The sequence below is a fragment of the Struthio camelus genome, chromosome 21 (assembly GCF_040807025.1).
Source record: "Struthio camelus isolate bStrCam1 chromosome 21, bStrCam1.hap1, whole genome shotgun sequence".
Classification (NCBI taxonomy): domain Eukaryota; kingdom Metazoa; phylum Chordata; class Aves; order Struthioniformes; family Struthionidae; genus Struthio; species Struthio camelus.
This window is the reverse complement of record NC_090962.1, coordinates 1,818,111-1,844,456: the sequence shown is the minus strand read 5'-3', so window position 1 is coordinate 1,844,456 and position 26,346 is coordinate 1,818,111. Positions and strand designations below refer to the sequence as shown.

The 26,346-nt window shown below is 41.0% G+C and overlaps 1 protein-coding gene across 5 annotated transcripts in view; it reads left to right on the top strand.

Annotated features, from left to right (window-relative positions):
* PRDM16 (PR/SET domain 16) overlaps positions 1-26,346 on the top strand; it is a 346,662-nt gene that overhangs the window by 125,932 nt on the left and 194,384 nt on the right. The gene's annotated exons all lie outside the window — the stretch shown is intronic.

Sequence of the window (26,346 nt, the reverse complement as noted above, 5' to 3'; positions counted from 1 at the left end):
GGGTGTGCTACCTTTGACTTCCAGTCCATGTTAGCTCTGCAGGCCTTATTAACTGCTCATAGAAAAATAACATGTATCCATTAACACCCTTGATGTTCTTGTGTTCTTGTTCTGCAACAAAGAAAATAAATACAAAAGTCATTTTTCCCTAAGAGCTAAACAAAGAACAATCTTTGATAGGGAAAACTGCCCAATCCCAGAACTCTTGTCTCTTTCTCCCCACTTCTCGGGGATTGCCCCAGAAATCTTCTTAGTCTCTTTGCTCCTGTTTGCTTGATTTGAGAATACCTTTCCCTGCAGGAATTACCATAAATGAAAGTAGGTTCTGTGAACAGTGGGATGCAGCCTAGGGTTTGTGCTCTGTGTCCATAGTGCTATGCCAGGACAGCCAGTGTCCGTGACAGAGAATTGCTTCCCTGTTGTAGCCCCAGTGCCATCCCCCTTCCTCTCCCTCTTTGTGTCTGCTGTCTGTTGTCTTGAGGAGGAGGTTGCAAGTGCTGCTGCTGGTTTAGAGCGAGGGTTGGCTGATTAGGACTCATTTGCCAGTTGATAAGCCAGTTCTGCCTCTCAAAATATGTAGAAGCTGAGTTTTACTGTCCTTTTCCTCTGCATAAAGCACTAATTTGGTTACTTTTCTCCATCAGCCACTAACTGACGTGAAGTAGTGCATTAAAAGCTGTTGGAGTAGGGAGCTGGGGAGAAACTAAGACAGAGCTGAGGCTAGCAAGCGGGCAAGCCAACAGCGCGATCACAGGAGCCTTATTTTCTTAGAAAACCAGGCCCAAAAGGCCATGCACAATTTAAAATGGTAATGCTTGGGCCTGATTATATTTATACTCCTGATTGTGAAATCTGAAAAATCAGTGAGCAGCTAGAGTCTGTGAAGCCCAAAGAAACATGACCAGATGTTTCTGTTTACTTTTTTAATGTGTCCAAAGTGCAGGAAAAAGCAAAAGACACTCGCTGTAAAAACAAAGCTCAGCCATATTTTGTAATTTCCTCTGCTGTAAGGAATTTCTAAAGTGCTAAAATCAGGATTTCGTTGAATGAATGAGTCAAGAATTCCCTTTTCTCTCTCTCTGCTAGCGCAGGGAAAGAAGGGAAATTCATCTGAGAGTTTTGCTTCTTTTCCCTCAGAAGTTCATCCTTGTCTTAGCATCTTTTCTCGTGTATATCATTATGTATTTGATTAGTATTTGATTAGTGTTGCCGCCTTATCTTCAAAGTGTTAATGCTTTGCCATGTCAAGGAGGCTATGGGGCCACTTGAGATTACCTAAAATACTGGTCGCGTTGAGATCTTTCTGAAACCAAGCTCAGTTTTCCTCTAGGAATATGCAGTATTGATTATTTGTAGGCCCTGAGTAATGCAGTAAGGGGTAATTTGAGTAATGCAAATCTTTTTTTCTATTATTTTAACATATAACTTTGACTTCTATATTTCTGGTACATGTTTCTGTTTAAGTTGTCATATTTTGAAGTAATGTCCCTTATCTCCATTACTCACTGAATGCCAGGCCTGATGCAAGCTATAATCTGTTGACTTCCATCTACATTGACTTTCAGTGCTGTTTATTTTTTTGCTGTACATGAACAAACTAACTTTCTTCATAGTGATTCTCATATTTCTGCTGCATTCTTTTCTTCTCTGCTTTGACAGGTACATTTCATACCTGTAAGGAAGGAACATTTGTTCTCCATCAGATGTCCTCAAACACTGTCTTAGACCTGCTCTAACACTATCTCTTGACCTTGCTTTATACATGCAGATACATTAACTTAGAGTTTTTCACTTGCCAGGGTGTTAAAAGACAGTTCTGAAACCAACTTTTAATTCCCAAAAGTCTTCGTTGTTTCACTTCTGAGCAACGTACTTTAATGCTTCCGTGTCCTAGAGAGGAGTCCATGTAATAAATACTACCTCAGCCAGTATGTTGCTTTCTGAGCTGTTTCCTTTGAGTATAAGGTTGGAAAACCCTTGTAAAATTCAGCAGGCAGACAATTGGCAGCAAAAGGAAAAAAGAAAAAGGATTTTTTTGGTCACCTTATAACACGTGTTGACTAGAGTATTGCTTCCATCTGTTGTTTCTTACAACGGTGATGAATCTAACAATTCTAGGTTTTGTAGTATGCCGTGAGAAATGTTCACAATGATCCAAGTATTGGTTTTGTACTTCCACGCTAATAAGCATTGACTGCAGTTTGACATTTTTTGACAGTATTTCTCTGTAACCTGTGATTTTGACTTACAATGACTTGAATGTTGTTTTAAGACTTCTAACTCATAACTTCTTATTCCTTGCTAATTGAGATATGAGTACTGTGGCTGAGTTGCCTATTCTATTCATTATATTAGTATTTTTATCTCAAGGAAGGTGGTAGTTCTGCACATACCACCGTCTTCTATATTGATGGTCCTCCTTTCATGTCCTGTAGTTCATACTCTTGAATGGAAAATAAATGATGCCACTTGTGTCCACAAAAAAAAAAAAAAAACCATAATCCTGAACACCTGGTCTTTTTTGGTCTATTTTTAGCAGTTAGCAGTATCTTAGTTTATAATACTGTTTCTGCCTATCTATTTACTGCCTTAAAGTCTTGCTCTTCCTCATGGGGAGTTTTATATCAGACTTTGACTAAGAGTAATTACAAGTGCCATAAGAACTGGTAGCATCAAAGAATGTTTTACACTACAATTTAAAGGGGACATTCATTAGCAGCGTATTAGTTTCAACAGAAAACACTGCCTGTTATTGCTATTGTATGGCACACATCGTTGTGCTTAGTCATATTGACTCGTATCTAGCTCCTGCATGTGTTCAGTATGCAAGTTGCTTAATAGCTTCAAAATTGTTTTTGTGCCCATCAGTAATGGGCCCCAGTCACTGTGGGTAATGTAGAGGATGAGACAGCACTGGAGAACATCAGAGTCTTTATGTACGGGTGCGTGGGAAGACATGTTGTTGTTGCTATTCTGTGGGTTTTTAAATTAAAACTTACACATGCTAATTCAGCATATTAAAATACCATACAGATTTCAGAATGCCTGAGTCTGTACTTTACAGCTAATGCTTTTTAATCTTTTTGTTAATAAACAATTAATCTTTGGGGACTAGAAAATCTGTTATTAGGGACTTTGATTTGAATATGGATCTCAGTTCTATCCAAGACATAAATGCTGTAGAAATAGCTTTCTCTTTTCAATCTTCAGTGAGACCAGATTTGTGAAAACTAAAATGAAACAAGAGAGTTACCTTCATTTCTTCAAAGTCTTTGAGAATCATAGGCTCCTGTTTTGAGGTAGGGACCACCTCTTTTCTTCATCTGAACTGTTTGATGCAGACCTGGCTATGATGTAAAACCTCTAGCTCCAGGAGGTAAAAGAAGAATGCCATTTGTTGAAACTTCCAGCTTACTCATTATTTCCCTTAATAGCACAAAACATCATAGGCAATGCAGACCTTGACAGAAAAGATACGTAATCTTTTTTATTACAGATGTTTTTCCCTTCCCTCAGATAGAAGCGCTAGGGGTAAGATGGGTGAACACATACTCCACTTTTTCTCTTTCATTTCTTTACTGTCTTGTCTTTTTTATATGTTTTTCCTCAAACATTTGCTTTCTGCAATATATTTTTAAAATATTCTTTAATTTAAACCACACCTGTTATTCAAGGGCTTTTTCAACACGGCATAGCAGTGAATGATTCACTTATTTAATAAAAGTAAATGAGATGTGTTGGTCTTTCACTCCCCACCCCCTCACGGAGATGATTCAGTAAGTGCTTGCATAGGAAGGTGGGCTGTGTGTTTTCTCCCTGTGTCTCATTCCCTGAAACTACTGTGCTGATCGTGTTTCCCTACTTCTGTTTTTCTTAAAGAACACCACCCAGCCTAAAAGCCCTGTGATTATTTTGTGTATGTGAGTGCGTTTCTGCTCTGCCTCCCTGATCCTCTTCCTCCCTTGCCTGGTGGCGCAGGAAGTACCGTTCAGAATACCCCAAATAAATCACAGTGTCTTTTCACGTTATTGCTTCTGGGCCCTTAAAAAAAGGGGGGTGGGAGGAGGTTCATAGGGATTTTGATCACTTTTGTGAGTAAATAATGGTATTTATCATAGCACTGTTTATTTTGCTGATTAAGAGATGAGTGGGAAGCACATCCTGGAGGGAATTATAGTGACTGAATTCCAGGGAATTTGGAAGGATTCACATATGCTCTTAGCTCAGTCTGCTTCACAGAGTACATACTATCCATAAAATCTAGTTGTTAGTTTCTTTATTTTAATTTTTATTTTGAGAGAGAATGTTTGCTGAAGCACAAGAGAATTCTTTTACACTGCAATTTGGGGCCTCATGAAGACATGAGAGACTTGCCTTTTATATATGGAGGATCTGTGCTTTCATTTAATATTTTAGGGTGAAGATGGAAACTGTCCTGTGAAAGACAAATAACTGTAGATAAATTAAGAATAAGCAGCTAAGGCTGCAGCAAGAGTTCCTGGCTTCACATGTGTGTCAGTGGGAAAAGTGCTGGTTGTGAAAGCCTGAGTTGCTTTACAGTGTCAGTGACTCGTAGTAGTTCAACCTCTTTGCTCCCACAAAATAGAATATTTAAATTCTGTGGTGTGCTTTTTTTCTTGTTTGTTTTCTTTGTTTTCTTGTTAAAGAAATATTTACAAATGCCAAGGAGCATTTATTTCACAGAACTAGCTTTGATTCCTGAGAGGAGAATTATATTTATATCTCCTTGGGCCTTAAAAAATCTAGAAGTGGGAAGGAGACTCTGAACATATTTCTAGCTGTGATGGTTTTGTAGTGTTTCTCAGTTAAAAGAACATAGAGCCCAAATTCTCATTTCACTTAAGAAGCTGATAGTTTGTTAAAAAAGCAAATGATGCTTAAGGAAGTATCCGAGTCATTTAGATGAGCAATCTCAAAACCTATTTGCATTCATCTTTCTAATGTTCTTTTAACTTTTAGACGGAAAGGAGGTGGTGACACTTCCTTGTAGATTTTCTTCGTGTGTCTTCTGATTCATTCATTTTTTCTGGCCTCTGCCTTTCCCTTTGGCTTGAGAGTAATGTTAGTATAATAGCCACTGTTGCTCAGGGAAAGAATTTATGAATTGCTATTTTCAAAACTACGTCTAATGCTCTTGCAAGGAACGAGCATTCTTGGAAACTGCTGAAGAAGGTGTGCATGGACGTTCCCTAGATGGAGCAGGTTACCTGTGCAGAAAATTTGTCCCATACAAGGTTCCTTCACAAATTCTGCAAGTTTTCTTTTGCTAAATTCATGCTGAAAAAGTAAGAGTCTGAGGATTCATATGGTAAACGGCATAAGGGCAATTTGGGACTTCCCAGATATACCCTTTGCCACTAGTAGTTGCTGACAGCTGTCCAGGCACATTATTAATTAACTCAGTAGTTAGAAATTATATATATAAAATGGCATTACAAAACTAGGCATAAACTTTTGCTTTGGCCTGAAACTTGGTACTTAAGTAGGAAAAAAAAAAAAAAAAAAAGGCCATCTGAAGGGGGAAGAAAACTTACTGTAATCCTGGAAACTTTCCTCTTTCCAGAGAGCAAGTTTGTTGAGAACCTCAGCACTTCAGTTTTCTCCGCTGTAGATGGCCTTTGTTCCAGTGTTAAGTGACTATCACTAAGAGGAGAAAGAGTCAGCTTCCAGGTCCTGTCAACTGCAAGACTCTTTGCTATGAGTGATTGTTACAAACATGCCATAGGCATATGTTACTGGGTTTGACCCAATAAAGAGAAACAACGAAAGAAGTATCTGGTTTAAAAAAAAAAAGGGGGGGGGGGGGACGGGGACTGATTATTGTATCAAAGGCAAAAATCCCATTCTTCCCAACTAAATCTACAGGATGGGGGCGGGGGAGGTTAATGAATCAGATTGAACTGCGGATAAAAACGAAAAATGCATATAATGATGTCCAAGTGAAATGATTGAAATTTGTACCTTTTTTGGTGCTTCATCAAATGTTTCAACATCAGGGTTAAAAGAGTGAGTCTTTTTTAGGCCCAAGAATGCCAAGATATTTTTCTCTATCTCAGGCACTTCTCTAAAACATGGGTATATAAGGAATTAAGGAAAAAAAGAGACAGGGAAAGGGAATGACTAAGAATACCTCCTGATATTTCTCCTTTATTTCCATAAGGGGTAATAACTCATGCGGAATCCGGCAGAGGGCACTTTCTTTAAATAGAACATTCTGATTCACAAGCAGAAAAAGGAAATAAATATTTTCTTTTCGTCTTCAAGAGACATCCATGAATACCAGCTTCTGAAACAGTATTTTATCATCCACACTTTTTAAAAAAAAAAAAGGGGGGGGGGGGAAGGGGAGAATCCCAAGAATAGTTCGCTGGTGACCACAGGATTTAAAAAATAGCTCTTTTCGTTGTCAGAAGCCTTGCAGGATACAGGACAGTATTTCTTCCTCTGGAATGTTAAGCTTCGTACAGTTCGAACCATTATTTTTTTTTCCTGTCCCTGAAAAGCCTGGCTGATGGAGCATTAGAACACAGTAGGTTTTTGTAAAGGAAATGATCAATAAGTTGGAATTAAACCATAAATATATGTGGCAATTTAAAGGAGGCATCATTCCATGGACTCTTTCGGTTGTAATTTCAGAAGGCAGAAGCAGTGCACAGTAGCTGGCGTTGCAGTTCTTAGGCAGTTTCTGCATTGGTAATTAGCGGTGTTTGAGAGTACAGTCCTTGTGCTACTCACTAATAGGTGACGTACGCGTGATAATATGGCATCAAGGGCCAACATGAGCTTGCAATATACCCAAGATCTCTAGTGAACTTGTAAGCTGCCTGCTGAAGTCTGCTTGTGCGTCTTTCCTGCTGCAAGTGGTGGGCTACCCACACTTTACTCGTGTTGTCCCTGGCTGAAGGGAGGGAACCCTATCGGTCATAACACTTTAGGGGTTCACCCTATTATTTTCTAGGGGTCCTTTTTCCATATAGCTCATCCCTACCCGCCCTGTGTTTCCATGATCTTTTTGTTAGCACGCTAGAGAAAGTCATTACTCAACTTTGAGTCAAGCCTGAAACACTTACAGGCCTGTGATTAGACTCTAAAGGTTTGTGACGTTAGCAAACCTTTCAGTGGTTTATTGTGAAGTCTGAAGGTTTCACGTTTAACTTATTTACCTCAGTCTGTGCTAGACAAGAAATGACAACAAATCTTTCAGAGTAAAAAGTTCCATTAGTTACTTTGAGAGAAAGAGGAAATAACATTCTCTGCAGAGCTTTGGCACTGTCCTCCTCTTCCCGTAGCAAGTACGGAGCAGCGTTGCAGGTTTGGAGAGCTGCTAAACATAGCAACTCTGCTTTGTGGGATTTTAGCGCTCCTCAGATTTTGACACTTTGGCTGCTTCTTACTTGGCTCCAGAAATGCAAGCAATTTATGTTGTTGTGTATAGAGAGGAAAATGAAACATTGAGTCTGTAGCTCTTTATGAAGTAGTGGGATATAGCTGGGTCTCTGTTCCTTGCTTGTTAATATACCGTTTCATTATTCATCCTTTCTTCTTTTTGTTTCATCACAACAAGGTACCGGGGCCTGTACAAAATGAGACAGTCCTTGTACTGAAAGTGTACAACTGCAAAACGTGGATACCTCATCCAGGGAAGGCTTGAAGCGAAGGTTAGTTGAGTCACCCTTAGGAGCACTAAGGCAAGCAGTGAGCCTCCAGGAGAGGCCTGGGGGTCCGGCAAGGCGACCGCTCGGCCAGTCGGAAGGAGCATTTCCGTGCCTAGGGCGCGTTTGGAAATTTTATTACTGACTGTGTGCTGTGTTTCTCAACCTGTGACTAAAGGCAGCTGCTCAGCAAGGTGTCCTTGTAAAATGTCCATGTAGACTCATTTGTGCATCTCTCTTCGTTTCCTGCTTCTCTGTGCCCTCTCTGAAAGTAAATAGATAACAAGATCATTTGAGGCACAGGCCTAAGTGGAAGTTGGTTAGCTTAATTGGGTTCCAGACTGGTAGTAGTACGCTGTGACTATTTAATGTGTTTGCATTGATCAGAGACGTGCACATTCAAGTGGGGCGTGTAAATAAAGGAGAGGCATCCCTCTCAGAGGGAAAGTCGACTTGCGTACACATCAGGAAGCGCAGGCTCGAGCGTGGTTTGTCAGAACTTGCCATCACTTACTCGCTTTGCCTCAGAGATGCACAAAATGTGCTTAAAAAATTAGAGGCGCCTTTCGCTGAGGAGTGTTCTCGCCCAGATGTCCTGCTCATGCACGCTCTTTAGTGGAGCTTATTTGGGCTGCTCTTGGCGACACGTTGCTCATTCTCAAGTAAATCTCCAGGAGGTCCTGGAAACAATACAGTGTACAATAAGCGATGCTTTAGTTCAGAAGCCCTGACCTTTGAGAAATACCGTTGTGTTTAATGTGCTTCATAACCTTTCTGCTGTAGAAACTACAGCATCCCAGTCCTGCGTTTGTTCTGAGGCGGTTTGTTCGGCACAGAGAAGTGGGTGTTTTCTTCCTTTTGATCTGATTAGCGAGCAGTATGTTTCTTCACTTTGAGATAATGCCTGGGCAAGTCGTTGGTTTAATTGTACATCTTATTGTGTCATCCCTGTTCAATCATACCTACGTTTCACCCTTGTCCCCCACCTCCCTGTTCCCATTTAGATCTCACTGAAGTCCATTCTACCTTATCAGCACAGTAATTTCATGAGCAGAGCTAGGATTTCTGCCGTTTAGGCCCCGGCCATTGTCTGTCGCAGCTGCAGTCAAGATAAACCCTCACCCAGAACAAAGTTGGAATGACCTTTTACAAGCAGAATCTGCCTTGTTTCCCTCCAGACTAATTTATCAGCCTTCATTTCAGCCTAGTCTCTCAGCAGAGGCCTGAAAGAACATTACGGAGAGCATGAATGAACAGGGGGATTAAGATGCTTGGCTAGTCCCTCTTTTTCATCAGACACCTTCTGGATTTACTGAGATGTAAGCTGTAAATGACCGTAAGTGGTGAACTGCCTTAAACTTGGAGAAAGGGAAAGGGGAGAAATAAAGATCCCCAAAGCCAAATGTTTGGAAAAGAAGAGTGAGGTGAGGAACTGGATAAAACCTCCTGTCTTGAAATCAGAAAGCGATGGGCCTGAGCAGTAACCGAGTTCCCCATGGCTCTGCTGGCTGCTCAGCTGCAGAGTCCTTATTGGTGGTAGACTAGTCTGTCCCTGAGAGAGATAAAGAGGGTACAGGGTATGCAGAAAATTCAGTGTCACGATGAAACGGGACTCCAACAACAAGAGGTTCTTGCAATTTTAAATCAAATTTATTGATTCAAAGCAAACATTAAAAACTGAAGTACATGTATGTGTACTGAAAGCCTTTTTGTGCAGCAAACCAACAAAAATATTATCGGTAGCACGGTTTTAGTGCTGCAAGATTTTAATTTTTTTTTTTTTTAGTGAATTTGACAAGTGTCAAAGTGTCCAATTTGAAATGAGATAACAGATCCACTTTTTACTGACAACAGCCACAGTCCAAAGGTCTTGCTGTGCGGAAGGGAATAGAGGTGTCTCTCGTTGGGGGTGTTCTGTCTGTACAACATAGGGAGCTGTTGTTCGCTTTAGTGGGGTTGGGTAAGGCATCCTTAATACTGCAAGACATCAGGTCTCTTTTTAGTGCTGATACCTTTTGGCTTTCTTCATCTTTTATATAATGAAAGAAGGGGTTGTTTTTGTTTAACAATTTTCAAGCATTACTGTTAAAGTATGAGCTGCTCAGCTGGGGGTGGGGGGGATTCTTGTCCATGAAGGTTGAATCATTGTGGTGGATTACTTTAATTGAGTTGACTTGAAAGCTTTTGCAAGGGAGGAATTAAATACAGCTCCAGCGACTTAACCTTTGGTATTGGTAGTGGTGGTTATGATTATTTCTGTATTACTGCATGTATATCTTCTGCAATCAGTGTACAGAGCAAAGCACAAAGGTACATGGGTCCCTGCCTGGAGCTTGAGCTCTTGGCGATGCCGTAACACTGAAACGCACGCTGGAATGGGACTACTGGGTCCAGTCAAGTAGCTAAAATGTCTACGCCTGAAAATGTTATGCAGGAGGATTTTAGACTTTTGGTACGTTAATGCTGCCTCATGTTTTAGTGAATAAGGAGAGAGAGGCAAAGGACGGGGAGTGCCAAGTCTGAGGGGCAGCATGGAAACAGTCAAGTGAGCAGTAGGGCAAAAAACATGCTGAAGAACCAGCTTGTCAAATGCATATTGCGTTGACAAGCGATGGTAAGCAACAACTCCAGAATGCTTAGAAACTGGTTTCAGATAAGGGACCAATGTTCTGGAGTTGTTTTAAAGTTATGAGGACTCCAGCCTGCGCACTGGGAAAGCCCACCATTCCGCCTGTGAGACTTTCATATCGTCCTGTGACCCTACCAGTAAATCCTACTGTAGTAATTTCCCTTTTCACTTTGGAGCAATAAAAGTCGTTGAAATGCAGTGGCTTGTGATCATAAGCAAACAATTCAAACCTTTAAAAGCCCTTGGAAGAGTTTTGGTTAAACTTAGACATTTAGGTGGAAGCTTAGTTTGTGCTTTTTTGCATCTTCTGTGTTGCTAATCTGTAACGTATTTCTGCCTTTGCAGTCTTTCAGCTAGTAATATGGAAATTGTAGATGTTTTAAAGTTAAGGTGATGTTTGTTGCCTCAAACCATGGTTGTGTTTAATCTCTCGTTAAGAGAGATTCACAATGCAAAAGCATTACACTGTTATGAAGCTTATACCCTGTTCTGTATTTACTTGCATTCAGACAAAAGATATGTGCATCTCCTCTCTTAAATACTAACTAAACTATTTTTCTAAATACTGATTTCCAGACCACAGGATATTCAGTGTTTTTTGCTACTCTTAAGTGCTTGTATCATCACAAGAGGGTAAAAAGGCTGCCTTTTGGGAGACTCGGTGAGGCAAAATGCAGATACTTTAAACAGGACAGGTTACCTTTGTCTCTTGTTCACGTTCCTGGGAAATAGACAGAGACAAATTTAATATCTTGTAGTCCGCTGTAGCTGTGCTTAGATTTTTAATGAGCTTGCTAGAAGAACGCCAGGAAGTTCCGATTCTGGCCAAGCTGTGTATGTATGTTCTTTGGGGCAGAGATTGGTTTTCACTGCTAAGTAGATTGCCAGTACCTTACAAGTATAAGCTTAAGCACTAAGTATGGCATTAACTGAAACCAGAAAACCTGCAAAACTGAGTAAAGTGCAAAAACATTGGCAGGTGAACTTCTGTGAGCCCAAACGTACAGTGATGTAGCGCGTACAGGGAAGAATAATCTAAACCATGCCTATGCAATGCTGAACTTCAAACTGGCAGCCAGAAATCCTAGGGATTTTAGAGATCCTTGATAGGTCTCTAAAATCATTGGCTGACTATGCAGCGGCAGCCAAAAAAAGCCAACAAGATGCTGAGTGTCACCAGGAATGGTACTGAGAAGAAGACAGAGGACATCGTTCTGCTACTATATAGACCTTGATGTGCCTGTGTCTTCAGTACTGTGTGCAGTTCAAGTCTGAGGAGAAATGTAGCAGAGCTGGAGAAAGAACAGAGGAAGACAACTACAATTATTGAGAGGACTGAGCAACTCTCCTAGGAGGAAGAACTAGAAAATCTGGGAGCCTGGGTTTCAATGGCAGCCTGAGTCTGGAGAGGAGAAGGTGTAGAGGAAATATAGTCAGAGTTCACAAAATCATGGAAGTGGTGGATAAAGTGAATGTGGAATTGCTGTCTAACAAATACCATAATATTTGTACCGGAGGCATTTGTTGAAAGTGGTAGAAAAGGGTTTAAACTAAATTAGAGGAAGTACTTCTTTATATAGTGGAAAGTGAATTCCAGAGTGCACCACTGAAGGAGGCTGCGGAGGCAAACCGGATCAGCAACTTCAGGAAAGGACTAAGACTACGTGAAACCAATCCATAAGTGGATATTGTAGTGGGGCTGGACAGGGATGTTTTCTCTGATGTCTTTAATACAATGGCTGTGACTGCGGGAGGACTGCAGCGAAAAGTGGCCGGGCTCACATGCGCTCCACAAATAGCATCTCCAACTTCCACTGTCATCATGGATGTCATCTTAAGGTCAGACAAAGACCAAACCAAAAAAACCACCTTTGAATCCATCTTTTGGGAGGAGGGGCATTAAGGACAAAGAAAACAGGGAGAAATGAAATGATTCTGAGTGACAACAAAAGATAGAAAGGGAAGAGTATGGGATCGAAACAGGTACCTCAAACAGAGTGTCCCCAGATAAAAGTGTGTGTGGGGGGGGGACTCTGCCGTTGTCCAAAACAAAGTGCTGGGCTAGACGGACCTTTGGTCTACTCAGCGGGGTATTTCTTTTGCCCTTATGAAGACATTAGTCTTTCCTTCCATTTACTGCTGTTTATCAGTACTGCAGTCATGTTAGTGGTGCACCAGTATTTATATTGCAAATCTCATTTTCCAACTTTTTATCATTTTTGTGGGTTTTAGATCCAAGCCAGCTTTCGCAGTGTAAATTCTCATCTTGTCTGCAGTTCATTGCAAGATTGTCTAGTAATAAGCTGGGAAATTTCAGACTTAGAAATGTGACTCAAAATGATTTATTATACTATGGGTTATGGCATATGAGTGGAGAAGCATCTTCAGGTCCTACTACTTAATCCTTCTTAACTTAAATTAATCTTAATTTCACCATTCCCAGCAAAAGTTATTCTCTTTTTCATATTGAAAGAATTTCCATGAAATGATTTATTTAATTATACAAATTAAAGTATTATTTATCCTTGTTAGATTAAAACAAATGTATTGGTCTCACAGATGTTAGAGAAATAGGGCAAGTTCATCTAATCATTGGGCAAATTCAGAATGGTGTATAAGATGCTTTAAAGTCCATCTTGTTAAGGTATCTAGTCTAATGTAGTTCACACATGCAGGAGAGTGTAAAGGTGTAAGTTAAAGTGGCAGAGGAGGGAAGAAAGGGGAAAGCTCCTTTATATTATCTTGCTTTGCGACTCTCCTCTTTTGGTATATAATCAATACCAGTTTATGATGCTCCCTAAGTGGCCAATTCATTTGCATTTGTTTTCCAGTGTTGATGAGTAACTCGCATCCTAGAAGATCCTTTCTGAGATCCTATTTATTGAGATTTAAACCTGCGCAAATATAGTGTGGTTGATATGACTGATAAGTTATGAGTCTTTTCCTGTTTTTCAAAATAGCTTCATTTTATAAAGGATGTGGGATCTATATCAGCAAATGCACATGTAAATTTGCTGCTCACTATAAATTGCAATTGGCAAGAGCACAAATGTAGGGAACTCAGAGCGCGAATGATATAATACTGATACTGTATCTTTTAATTTATTACCTGTATTATCCACACTCTGTGTTTTCCACTTTGTTCTTTCTCCTTCATGAGTTGTGTTTTCACTAGACTGGCATTTTCCTACTCTGATGAATTAACTGTCAATTGAAGTTAGTGAGATAAATCAAAACAAATGGACACAGTGCTCCATATTGACTTTCTCACTGCCTGATTCTGAAAACCACTTTCTGAGAACTGTGCTGCTATTATGCTTACTCGGTCCTAAGCAAATGTACAAGAAAAGGGGAGCTGTGGGGAGGTAGGTGTTCAAAAGTTATCAGTTACATTTCACTATCAATGTTTTATCTAGGATCTCGTCAACAATGACGTGTGTCATTCACCTAAAAAGAAGACGCTTGGCATTGCATAAGATATTAAAATGTTTAATGGCTTGCAGGAAGCATAAGCTAAAGTTTAAATCTTTTACGATGTGATCTTAATCTAAAAAAGAGGTTTTGGTGAAAAGAACACTTTTTTTATTAGCTCTGACACAGATTATGTGTGGGACACACCAGTTTCCGCTCTGTATCAAGTCAGGTTTGTTAACTTTTGCTGTGGGAATTTTCTCTATACAACTGCGTAGTCTTTGGATAAGGGACTTAAACATCTTGAAACCTTGGCTTTTGTCCCAAGATAGGAGAGCCGTTTCTAGTCTGCTTTATTCTGCTTGCGCAAGTGGATAGGTGATGATCAGATACCCCATGACTAGGATCATTTATGTCCCTGATTAGACTAAATAGTATATGGAAATAATCAGTATCATAGGTCTGAAACATGGGCATGTTTAGTTAAGACTGTGGTCTCTTGTAGATGTAAAAATTGCAAAGTAAAGAACATGCGGGTGCACGGGTACAGACATTCATTCTAATGTCGTCAAAGTTAAGTGTTTGATAGAAACATGATTGATTGTTTTTAAATATAAGAATAGAAAATCCATCTACATGTCTTAAGCAGTGCTACTGCAGGGCTGTGTATATCAAATACCAGCCATACCTCTGGCTGACCTTAGTTACTCTGCGTGGTTTCAGCAGTAAGAACAAGCATATGCCTGTCACACAGCAAGTGTTGAAATTCTTTTGTTATTTGTTTACTTGTATCTTAAACATCTGTGCCTTAATATTTGACTTTGAAATGCTTTCTAGATCAACCAGATTATTTTTTCATAACCATCATTTTATTGTGTGTTATGTCTTCCTGTGTAACCAGCACCCCGTTTAGCAAATTAATATAACGCCTCCTCACCTGGAAGAGATCTTAGGCTTTAATTCAAGAAGTAAAAGGTTAAAAAAAAAAAACTTGTGTGTGCAGAAGAATGGATGGAGGAAAGGGGGTAAAGCCTCTCAGCAGTAGGTTAATTGGAGAGTGGAATACCAGTGTAGATGGGAGCACATAGTTTCCTTGGACAATGTGCTAAAGAACTGGGAGCTGGGAAGGACCAGCTGGGATTGTGAGTGAATTAGCTGAAGTCAGAAACCACTGAATGAAGCAAAGAAGTAAAGGGGAAATGAAGGTTAGGGTATAATTCAGTCTAAATTAGGTGGGCCATTCACAATGCATAAAAGGGCTCTGAGCTTCCTTTCTTGGGGAAAATGGGTAGGAAAGCTCACTTTTATTTGGATGTGGGGTGAGTGGTTGATTTTAAGAATGCGCTTACCTAGAGCCAATAATTTTGGAAGTGCATTATCCCGCATGAGTTTGGATGAAGCATTCAAAACAATCTTCCATGTCATGAATGTGAAAGACAACAGGCTTAATAAGAAAGAATCACAGCAGTTATGCTGCAAATGCATGCAATTGTAATCTGTTACGAACTGAAACAAATTCTGCTCATTTATTTTATCTTTGCTAGCTTGTTATTAACAACAGAAACTCTTTATCGAATCACCTCTGAACTCTGGGTGCTTGAAATCCACTCTGGCTTCGGCCCATTGCTTGTTATTTTTGAAAAGATTTACGATACCATTTGTATATGTTAGTTTCTCTTGGTCCCTTGTCCTGTTTCTAAATGGGTTATGCCACTGGCAGTGATGCTGCAAACATGCTTGGAGAGAATGTATTTGTTCTACCTTAAATTTTGAAGTACTAAGGAAGCCACCCTCTCCCTTAGAGGGGGAGGGAGGGAAAGAAGGGAGGAGGAAGAAAATGGTTGGAGTTGTCTTAATTTCTGTCTGTCTGTCTGTCTTTTTTTTTTTTTTTTTTTTGCTTCTTTGATTCTTAAAATAGGGAGAGCTCTTGAATGAGTCTTGTAAACTCAGCTTTCACTTCAGTGTAGTTATGAGTCAAAACAAGGAAGAAGAAAACGTTTGTTTCTCGAGATGGAGAGATTCACATTTAGGGCTCCGTAGCTCACTGAAGCATTGTAATTGTCAAATGTTTTACTGCTACACTATATGCGGTTTCCTGCTTTGTACTTTTTACGTATGTCACTGAGATCAGCAAAACCGAATTGACAATGGAAGTCTGTGTTGACATCGTTCAGTGCACTTTTAATTATTTTTAATTCATTTATTATATTAGCTACAGGATCTTTCAGCCTAAGACAGACATGGGCCTGCTACAGCGAGTCCAGGGAGGGGCCGCAAAGATGATTAAGGGACTGGAGCATCTGTCGCATGAGGAAAGGCTGAGAGAGCTGGGACTGTGCAGCTTGGAGAAGAGGAGGCTCAGGGGGATCTTATCAATGAGTATAAATATCTGATGGGAGGATGTAAAGATGACGGTGCCAGACTCTTCTCAGTGGTGCCCAGTGACAGGACGAGAGGCAGTAGGCACAAAGTGAAATACTGGAAATTCCTTCTGAGCATAAGAAAACACTTTTTTACTGTGAGAGTGGTTGAGCACTGGAACAGGTTGCCCAGAGAGGTTGTGAAGTTTCCGTCCCTGGAGATATTCGAAACCCAACTGGACGCAGTCCTGGCAACCTGCTGTAGGTGACCCTCCTTGAGCAGGGATCTCCAGAGGTCCCTGCCACCCCCAGCTGTCCTGCGAGTCTGTGATCTATTCTGTGTGATTCTGTGATATGTATTGTTTTGGATGTGATGGTTCACATATGTAAAAGCTATATGGGCTGGCTTTCACTTTGCTGACTTAAGATTAACACAAGGTAGGTGAAGCCAGATAACTTAGATGCGTTTGAACTATAAAATATCTGGCAAAAGGAGTTTGCATGGTCTTCTGTTTCCAGGTAGGATTTTGTAATCGTTGACTCTGTGGTTTGAGTGCCGGCATACTGGGAGGTATGGGATATCTCCAGGCACACTGGAGATATCTGCCAAGGACATCAAGAATTTTGTGGTAGAGGAAAATTTGAGTTTACAAATTACGTAAATGTGATACGTTATTGGTTAGTTTCCAGTGGTACCTCATCCAGTATAAAGGTCTTGAACATGTAAGGGGATCTGTTAGGTGATTTGGCAAAACTGCAAAAACTCATGAAATTAAACCAAAACTAGGAACAGAAGCAATAAGCTATAATTTATTTATTTGTAGTTAGGAAATGCCAAATCTAAAGGTAGAGATTAACTGTTGGCCTCAGCAAAACCAGAAAAGTCTATGATGAACGAGAGCTGCCAGATTCGAACAATGACTGACAGCACTGTTGCTACATTCACAGCCATTCATGATGGCTTCCCTTTCCTTCATCAAAATCCCGAAGGAAGACATGGATTAGCAGCAACCTTGGAGATCGACAAACGTAGGTGATTTGAGGTATTGCATGATGTCTTTGGAGTAGGGGTAAGTGCAGATAACACACTAAAACGTCTGTGCAGAGTACACAGTTAGTACATGTTCATGGGGGGTTAACTCAAAGGAAGGCTGTGATTACAGATGCTTTCTTTTTTCTTATAGTAGAAAGCAGAATATCCTTTTAATGATACTTGCCTGTGTTGCATCACTTTCTAATTTGATGAGCAGAGTTTCGCTGCATCACTTCTGGCATTACTATGTTGGATTTCTATGTAAAATTGCAGGATCCTCAAACTCACCCTTAGTTTGCTTGGTGTTCTCCAGAAGTGCATGGAGGCAGTTGATAACGATAATTCACCAATTTTCAACTTTGCAGATGTTTGAACCCTGCTCTGAGATCAGTGCTGCTCTAATCTATATGCTACGCATGTGTGCAAAGTGGTGATAACTTTTAATCGAGTAAGGTGGTCTTCGTGGCTGTGCAGAGCATAACCAAATTACAGGCTCTTTAGCTCCACAGAGAGATAATACTAAATTTCTGTTTTAGAAACCTGGGTGCTGCTAGAATTTGTGTGCATTACGAGCCTACCTGCAGAGACATTGTGCTGGATCATTAATAAATAAACCCTGTCTGCTTGTTGGTATTCTGCTTTTATCAGAGATAAAATGCTTAATAAGGAATCTATTACTTGGCCGCTTTTGTCAGCGTGCAGTTCCACGAGTGCTGGGGCTAGAGGTGGAACTTCTTTTTCCCCTCATGCTGTACCTGCCACAGCCCGGATTCATTTCTCTGTGTTCACTCGAAAGGCTTATGTCAAGCTCAGTCAATTTAAATGAGATTCAGGACTGGAAGGGCAATAAGTGTTCAATCAAAGTATTTGATAAATCACTTAAACAATCTTGCAGATTGCAAATTCTGTAAATGCAAGTTCTGCATTTATTCAAAACTAGTGAATGTGACAAGAGTAAGAGACAGCAAAGTCAAAACAGCAGGAAGAAAAACTCAGATTCTTTGATGAGATTAAAATACCAGCAATTTAAGTGGCAAGCAGGTAGGACTGTGCTGTTCATACAGCTTTCTAACCAATACTTGAGCGTTTATAAGGAGAGTATACAGATGGGATAAAGAAGAGAGGGCTGATTTGATGATTGCAGCATAATTTTACCTTTACTTCAGGGTATGTGTGTTTTCCTTAATATCTTGAATGGCATAATTTAGATGGTCAGGAAAGTTTTCCCTCTTATTAAGGGGAATGACAAGTGACTGTAAAAGTAGGAGAGGGGAAATCTCAACAAACCCCAGATTGTTGGAATGCCAAATGCTTTCCCTTTGGTTAGGCAGATTGTAGCATGAGCTTCCTCGGGGGGAGTTTATTCTGATAAGTGTCTCCGTGTGAAAGATGAAAACAAAGTGTTACAACAAACTCTTCTACTTGACCTTAAACTAGTTCATTACCCACTGCAACCATGAGTATGTCAGACTGTGTATTTAATGATTTTTGGCTACAACTTTGATTATCTTACGCAAACGTGGAAGAAATTAAAGCAAATCAAACTTCGTTTTGACTAACTGCCAGAGTGAAATCTTGCTTTTTCTCTGGCCTTGTTTCTTCCTATTAATGAAAGAAGATTACCAAATTATGAGGGGAGAGGATTGCACTTGTCAGTACAAACACAAACAAAGGCAACAACCAAGATCTGAAATAACTGTTTTCTTGGTCACCAGAAAGAAACTGAGAAATTGTGACACTGATGTTCAGCAGTCTGTTTTGCTCTCAGAAAAGCTGTTGCTTTTATATGCGACTCTCATTCAGTGTTCCTTCATCATCTGTTTCCTTCTTCATACTACTACAAGTGTTTTTACTAAGATCCTGGATCCTAAAATTATGTTTAAAGTGCATTTATTCTGCTTGTTTCCATCATTAATACATTTCTGTTCCTCAGAAATCAGGAAGGCTTACAGCAGGAGGCAGGTGACCTGAGATGGGCTCCGTTCTCTTCCCAGGCATCTGTCTCCAACGACATGAGCAAGCGACTGGTCCTTTGTCTCCTTTTCCCCACTTGTTTTACCACAGATGTGAGATGTCCTAACTGATGCTTAAAACAAGCATTCGGAAAAATGTTTACAGACTTTGAGATTCTTTCACAAAAACTACTAATTGCAGTGTATTACGTATTACGTAGGACAACGTTCTGTGTTCTTTCATATGAAGTTGGACAAATTTGCATTGTGATGGACTTAGATAACATATATATATATATACACACACACATGCACATACATATATAAAAAATAACCCCCCAAACAAACAAAAAACGCTAAATGGTTTCTAGATTTCTTTGGCATCCCTTCTGTGACAGGCTTGGCGTGACCTCCTAGTCCCTGAGAATGTTTCAAGCAATTCCGTCTTAGTTAAACTAATTTTCCCAAAGCTACTCAAATGTGAATTATTTTAATAAATTAGTAAAGATTTACACTCCAGACTGGTATCTACCTAAAAGCCTTACTGCATTTTTTTTGAAAATGAAACATTAAATTTGAAACTAAGCTAAAATAATCTTCTTCATACACAAAAAACTTTTTTCCCCTTAAGTCACAACCAAATTTTCTGCTCTTTAGAAATAGCTAATTTTTAGGACTCACTAGCTGTCATTATTCTTTCTCCCATAAAACATGTGCTTTTAGTGCATTGAACACCTCCTAGCTCGTGGAACTCAGCCTAAAGAGTCCTATAAAACTGGTCCTTTCAGTTGTTAACTGATAAACTAATTGTATGCTATGTACAAGGTAGAGTCATTTTAAAACCTTGATTTGCTTGCATGATGCCAGTGCCTTTATTTTCTGTTATGTCCATGGCTCAGTCTAGCAGATTTGGAGAGGTTAAGCTGTGTGTGTGCGTGCGAGCGTGTGTGTGCGTGCGTCTGTTGTTTCATTCTTCTTGAAATGCTTCACCACAGTAGGCAAAATGGATGAAACAGAGAAAAAAAGAGACAATAAATAGTTTCCTAACCTGGCTTGGATAATAGAGAAAGTTCGTTAGATTTATTAATCCTCATTTTCCTTTGGACTGTCAGGCTTAGAGTGACAGTAAAAAAGCTTGTGACGACTTTGGCTAATTTGCACTCCATTCACTTTCTCGTGAAAACCCATCAGGATGACTGAAGAACTGCTCTGCAATTGACCTTATTCAATGGCAGAGTGATATACTGGGAAACAGGCCAGTTTTTACAATGCCGAAAAGAGCAAATTGGACGGAATCTTTGTTCCTCTCTTTTTTTCTCCTTCCTTTTTATGCCAGTCTTGCTCTAGTTAAGCTCTCTCATTTGTTCCAGCCGTAGCTCTAGGGCTCAGGTCACCCTCTGTGGCTGCCATTGCAGGTGATCCCCGGGCTGCTTGTCGTGGATGCGGAGGGAGCAGAGGGAGGAAGGGCAATGTGGGAAGGCTCCTCCGCGGTGAAAACCTCCAAGACCTAGCGTTCAGCCAGGTATATGCCGATAGGAGGCTATTTTTGTCTTTGAATACGCAAAACTCTGGTGCTCAAACAGGTTGCATGCATCTAAAAGCCAGAAGGCAGCTGATGTCCACCCGTACTGTTTGCGTGGGGTATTGTTTGGGTGAGGCGTTAAGGCGGGTGCCTGGTTGGGGTGGTCGCTGCAGAGCAGAGACGGCGAGGAGGTCTCTCCCCCCTCTGAGAAGCTTTTCCGTGTTGCTGTTACATACACCCAGGCAACAGCAGGATCTTTCACTGTCCCCCACCAGAGAGCCAGAGCAGCCAGCGGGCTGGTAGTGAGAGCTGTCACAGAGGGTGCAGGGGGCTCCGTACAACTGTCCTGCAAACGAACACTTAATGTTTTATGCAAATGAGAACAGCCGTGAATGAGAGTCTGTGTCAGATTAGCACATGAACAGTCAGTAGTCTGGCAGGTATCACATTTATCTGGGATGGTGGAGAATGGCAAAGCAGGAACTTCAGTGGGAGTCTCTGAGAACTGGGCTAGTCTATTTTGGGACTGGATACCTCCCTCCCTCCCTCTCCCTCTCCCTCTCCCTCTCCCTCTCCCTCTCCCTCTCCCTCTCCCTCTCCCTCTCCCTCTCTCTCTCTCTCTCTCTCTCTCTCTCTCTCTCACTTACATTGTCTGAAATTAGTAAAACCGCAGCTTTGTTTCCGGGTTTCATCAAAGGAGCGGTTTCTGTGAAAATTTTTGGCTGGTCAGATACTGCAGTTAGTATTTTTAATAGTAATAATTCCAAGATACGCTGTAGGTCCTGCCTTTCTTTCCTGAAGGTCTAATTATGAAACCAAAAAACTGGCCGAATACAAGGAAGTGTGAGTCTGTAAATTCCTGCTAAATTAAACACTAGTAGCGTAGTCTCAGTAGCCTGAATCGATCCGATCGTTTTGCTGTGGTGTACAAAACGTGCCCTCCTTCACCCTTGGAGCAGGTTTTCACTTGGCTGCACTGTTCTCGGTATATCGGCTTGTTTGAGGAAGCCCCTTTAGAGGAACCAAACTGAATGTCGCAGATGAGTCTAAAGTTTTTAGATTGCTTTTGGTCACCTTAGTGACCATTTTAGCTCTGTCTCAGCCAGCAGCTTGATCTTTCTTCAAAGAGGGCATGGTCCAGCGAGTCAGGCACAAGAGTACTAGTTTGTCCAATTGAACGCTATCTGATCGCACCTTGAAATAAGCAGAATAAGTGACCGCTTAATCTGTCTTCCAGGTCCTAGAAAGACACGTGACAGCTGCCTGCTTATGTCTCACACCGCTGGGATATGCTCATCTTGCTCATCCTCGCCATGCAAAGCCTGGCGGCGCTGGGCCCGCGCGGCGCCCCTGGGTGGGCGCTCTGGCCGCCGCAGCAGCCCCAAGGAGCGCGGGCAGCGTGGTGCTGCTGCGCCTTCTGCCGCCGGCTCTGGGGCCGACCTCTCTGGGTACCCCGATGCTGAGCTGCAGCAAGTTCTTTTGCAAAGAAAGGTGACTGTGGGCCCACGGTAATTCTGCCTCAGGGGTTAAGAGTCTTCAGCGTCTACTTGTAACCCTATGCCAGATGGCATGCCCAGCCTTTGTTATTTGCCTTCTAAGACTTTGTATTAGAATATTTAACCCTGGAAGCAATTCCTTCATTTTGCTTAGTAAATGACTTTCAATTTATCTAAAATTGGAGCTCCACAAAATGGAGAATGGCCCAATCTAGTCCTCTAGGCAATACTCAGTGCAAAAAAAAAAAAAAAAAAAAAAAAAGTCCGAAACTAAACTGTTAAATATAGAGGCGTAAAGTTTGTGTTCTCCAACTGGTACCCTCTTCATTTCTCATACCTCAAAAGGTTCCTCTCTCCGAAGCGGCACCAGTTGAACCCTCTGCTCAAATCCAGTCAGCCTTAGCGGAACCTTCTCTTTGAGGAGAGTCCTACCTGTTACGGACTCCGGCAGAAAAGGCTGCAGACTTCAGTGTATTTAGGTTTTGAAAGTAAATCAACAGGGTGGAGACTGAGGTATGCATGAAAGACTAGAAGAAACAATAAAGCTTTTTCTGTGAATTTTTTTCTTGGGCAAATATTCACATGAAGGAGGGGGTTATGCCGACACAACAAGTCTTGACCTGTAGGATGAACCTAGAGAGAGATGTGATACTCTCTAAAATGCCCCACTGTCACTATTACATATTTCTTGTTATATAAGCTTTCTGTTGAGCTATTTCAGATCTGTTAAGGGTAGATGGCCCTGAGTGGCACGACTTCCTCTGCTCACTGTTTCCATATATTGCGTAGAGTCACTGGCATCATTCTAGTATTCTCTCTGTCATCTCCTTGCCCTCCTCCTTCTGGTGCCCTCAGGTCCTCCAATTTCCCCTTCTCTCTCTGTCGAATTCTGCCCATGTCCGCACCCTCATTAATCAATGTCAAGTCACGGAGTGTACAACAAGGGCTGTATTCTTCAACTGCCCCCTCAGCCCTCATACATCCCATTGTTCCAAAAACTGATTCAGATGGCAAGAAAACAGCCGATGCAGCACATAAAAGAGATGAGACAGAAATGAAAAGAATCAAGGAGGGGAAAGAAAGGAGGAGGCATTTTTTTCCCCTGAAACACTCGAATAAATACTCGGCAATGATAATTTAAATTATTCATACATTTATGAAAACATCCATTGAAAAGTGAAGTGTATGATGCTCTTTGTCTATTTTACTTGTCTCTTGTTTGTGATTAACCTTTACTGTAACTTGGGCTGGCAGTGCCATGCTCACAAAGACCAGGCTTTTCCTTCCATGGGAAAAAAATGTTTCATCGTATCCAAATGAAAAATTAAGTGGAGGTATTTAGTGCTGATGTGGCAATTTACAAAGCATTAAAGATGCAGTATTATCCATGTCTGCAGTCCAAACATTGCCTGTTTAAAAAAAAATATACAAAGCCAGCTTTTAACAGCGGGTTCCCTTACAGCGTAGTTTGACTTACGTTCTACTTTCAGTACCACGAAGTCCTTCAGGAGCCGAGGAGCTTGACACCACACAATATAGGGGATTTGCTGTACTCTAATAAGGAGAATCTGTGTATGTATTGTATGAATACATACAAACACTGTGTCAAAAAAAGAAAGTGAATTGAAAGCAACTCATTTTAATTTCGGCTCCTCCTAAGCTGTGCAGACTCTGTAAAGAGTAGTGTTAATAAGGGTTTCCTTTTTAATTTCCCCAGAAAACTTAAGTGAGACATTTCCGACCTGACGGTCCGTGCAAGCCCACAAGACTATTTCTTTTGCCTTTTAGAGAGACTATTTGCTCAAGCTCTGTGGTCACTGGATTATTTTATAAAAACCTCAGTTTGTGGCACGATGGATAGTAGAATATTAAACACCAGTAGTGATAAACAAGCTAATATCAGGAGTAAGAATAATAACTTGGGAAGTTTTGAAATGCTCAGAGCCTTGGGATTCAAATTTTTTGGTATATCTCTGCAATTCTTACTTTCTGTAGGGACCAAGAGAAATAGTCAAAGAAAAGCTTCCCTTACAACGTTTGTGTCCTGCTTGTAATTCATCAAATTTCTATCCGGCTTCCAAACCAAAGAGGTCTGGATAATGTCATATGATCTATAGATAATCATCCAAACATTTTTATTCTCAAGTGAACGTATTTAGTCCAGCAAATATGCATTTATGCCTTTCCATAACTGGTTGATTACGTGGGAGGGGGAGCCATTGTCTAGCAGTCAAAGCCAAGGGATTTTAAGCAAAGATCTAGTTACTCTTCTGTTGACTCTGCAGTTGACTCTTTGTGTGACCTTGGACATGTCACTTATATTTTGAATGCTTCGCTTCCTTCTGTAAATGGATATAACAGTTTTGAGTACATGCAGAAAAGTGTGTCTGAAACTTAATAAAGCATTTTGAGATTTTCCCTCATAATAGATGCTGTTGGGTCTTGGCAATTGAAACTAATAGCAGACTTTTTAGTAGTGGCTTTTTGTTAAGCGTTATTATTGTGGCACTCATCTTGGGAATGTTGCAGCTTCTCTTTTATGCCTTTTTCAGTCTCCTTCCACTTTGGTACTTTGTCTTCGAGTTTTTAGTTTTTCTCTCTAGCAATTTCTGTACCAAGTGACACTAAAAGTATTTTCTTTGCATCTATCTAGTCTGGGGTTTACTGGTTTTGTATTTTAATACTGTCTCTGGGTTTGCCTTTTGCAGAGGTGAAGCATGTGCCCTTGTTTCAGCAGAAAACATTTTTAGTAAATCCACTGATGGATAAATCTACTAAAAGAGGCTGTCAGTTGTAGGATGCAGTATTTATATAGAAAGTGTGGTGGAAAACTGTATATTAAAAGAGGAAAGGAGCTGGAGCAAAAGTCCTAAATCAAACTCCTGGCAATATACTGTCTTGCTGTGTATTTCTTGTTAGGCTGTGATTCCTTTTTCTTGGAAATTATCCAGAACTTCCTGGCTCAGTGATCTGGGATACTGGCAATTCACAGTGATTTTTTTTTTTTTTTTCCCCTAACATACTGGATATATGGAGCAGTGGGAAAACGTTCTGAGATTTGTTTGGGTATGGAGAGACATCCAAAATTTTGGTTCCTTCTCTCAACTGATTTGCATAAATCCTCCTTCACTGCTTCCAAGCCTTTCTGTAATTTGTGACTAAGTAACAGGCATCAAATCCCTCCCTCCCTCCCATTTACAGCCCAAGCAAAACTGACTTTGCCAGTCAGCCCGGTGCGGAGCCCGCTTGTCCTGCGGCAGGAAGCTCTGCACCCTGACTCGGTCCTTCGTTCACGTGTGGATAAAGATATAACCAAGTGCAAATAACCTCTGCTGTCCTAGCTGGTAAGAGGAGCTGTAAGAGGGGTAGTCCCCTGTGCATGCACAGCCGCAAACACACCCCTAAACTTCTTGATTTTCAGTTTAGATGAAGATGGCTTAATTGGGTCTGGTCGTTCTAAATACAAAGTAGTCACGCTCTTTGGTTCACGGTGCCTTGTCGTTCATAGGTAACCATCGCATCCCTTTTCTTGCTAGGCCTTTCCATTGCTGAGCAATTTAAAAAAAAAAAAAAGAAAAATGTTTATTGCTCACGTTATAGTATTTTAAAAATAGTTGTTGTATAATGCGTTCTGCCAAAGACTGTTTCAGGGCGAACGTCCCCTAGGAGAGTCGGGCTCGCAAGTGCCGATCTGTGGTGGCCCCTCTCCGTTGCACGCGTTTACAGTTGTGCGACTCCCTCCCCCAAGCAGCCCCCGCCGCACTTTGCCCATACAAGGTATCAAGATGCCTCTGTTGTGCAGCGTTCCCTCCTCCCACCCAGCCACCAATGCTGGGGTCTGGGAAGGTAGCCAAATGCCACTGAGGACACTGGAGCAATAAATCATCCTCCTTCCAACATCTGCAGGCCCCAAAGGCTAGCCCCTTGCCGATGATGATCTCGCCTCCCACCCCCTGCTTTTTATCCTGTCCCTCTCTGACAAAACACCTATTGTCGTAGCCTGAGTGAAGAAGAGTCCTTTTTCCTTTACAAAGGCCCTCTGAAGCCAAGTTGTGAGCTGCCAGAGAAGATGCCTATGTCTCTGCAGGGAGTCTATATCTCACTCTTTTTCTCTGTAGTTCATACTTTCTCTCTCTCACGGGGGTCACCCAAAGCCTTTCACTCTGGCTTCATATTCACATAAAGACATCAAGAAAAAAAACCACACCAGAAAGAATTATTAGGCATGGCTGTCAAATGCTTTATGGTGGGGGGGGTGCTGGGCGAAAGA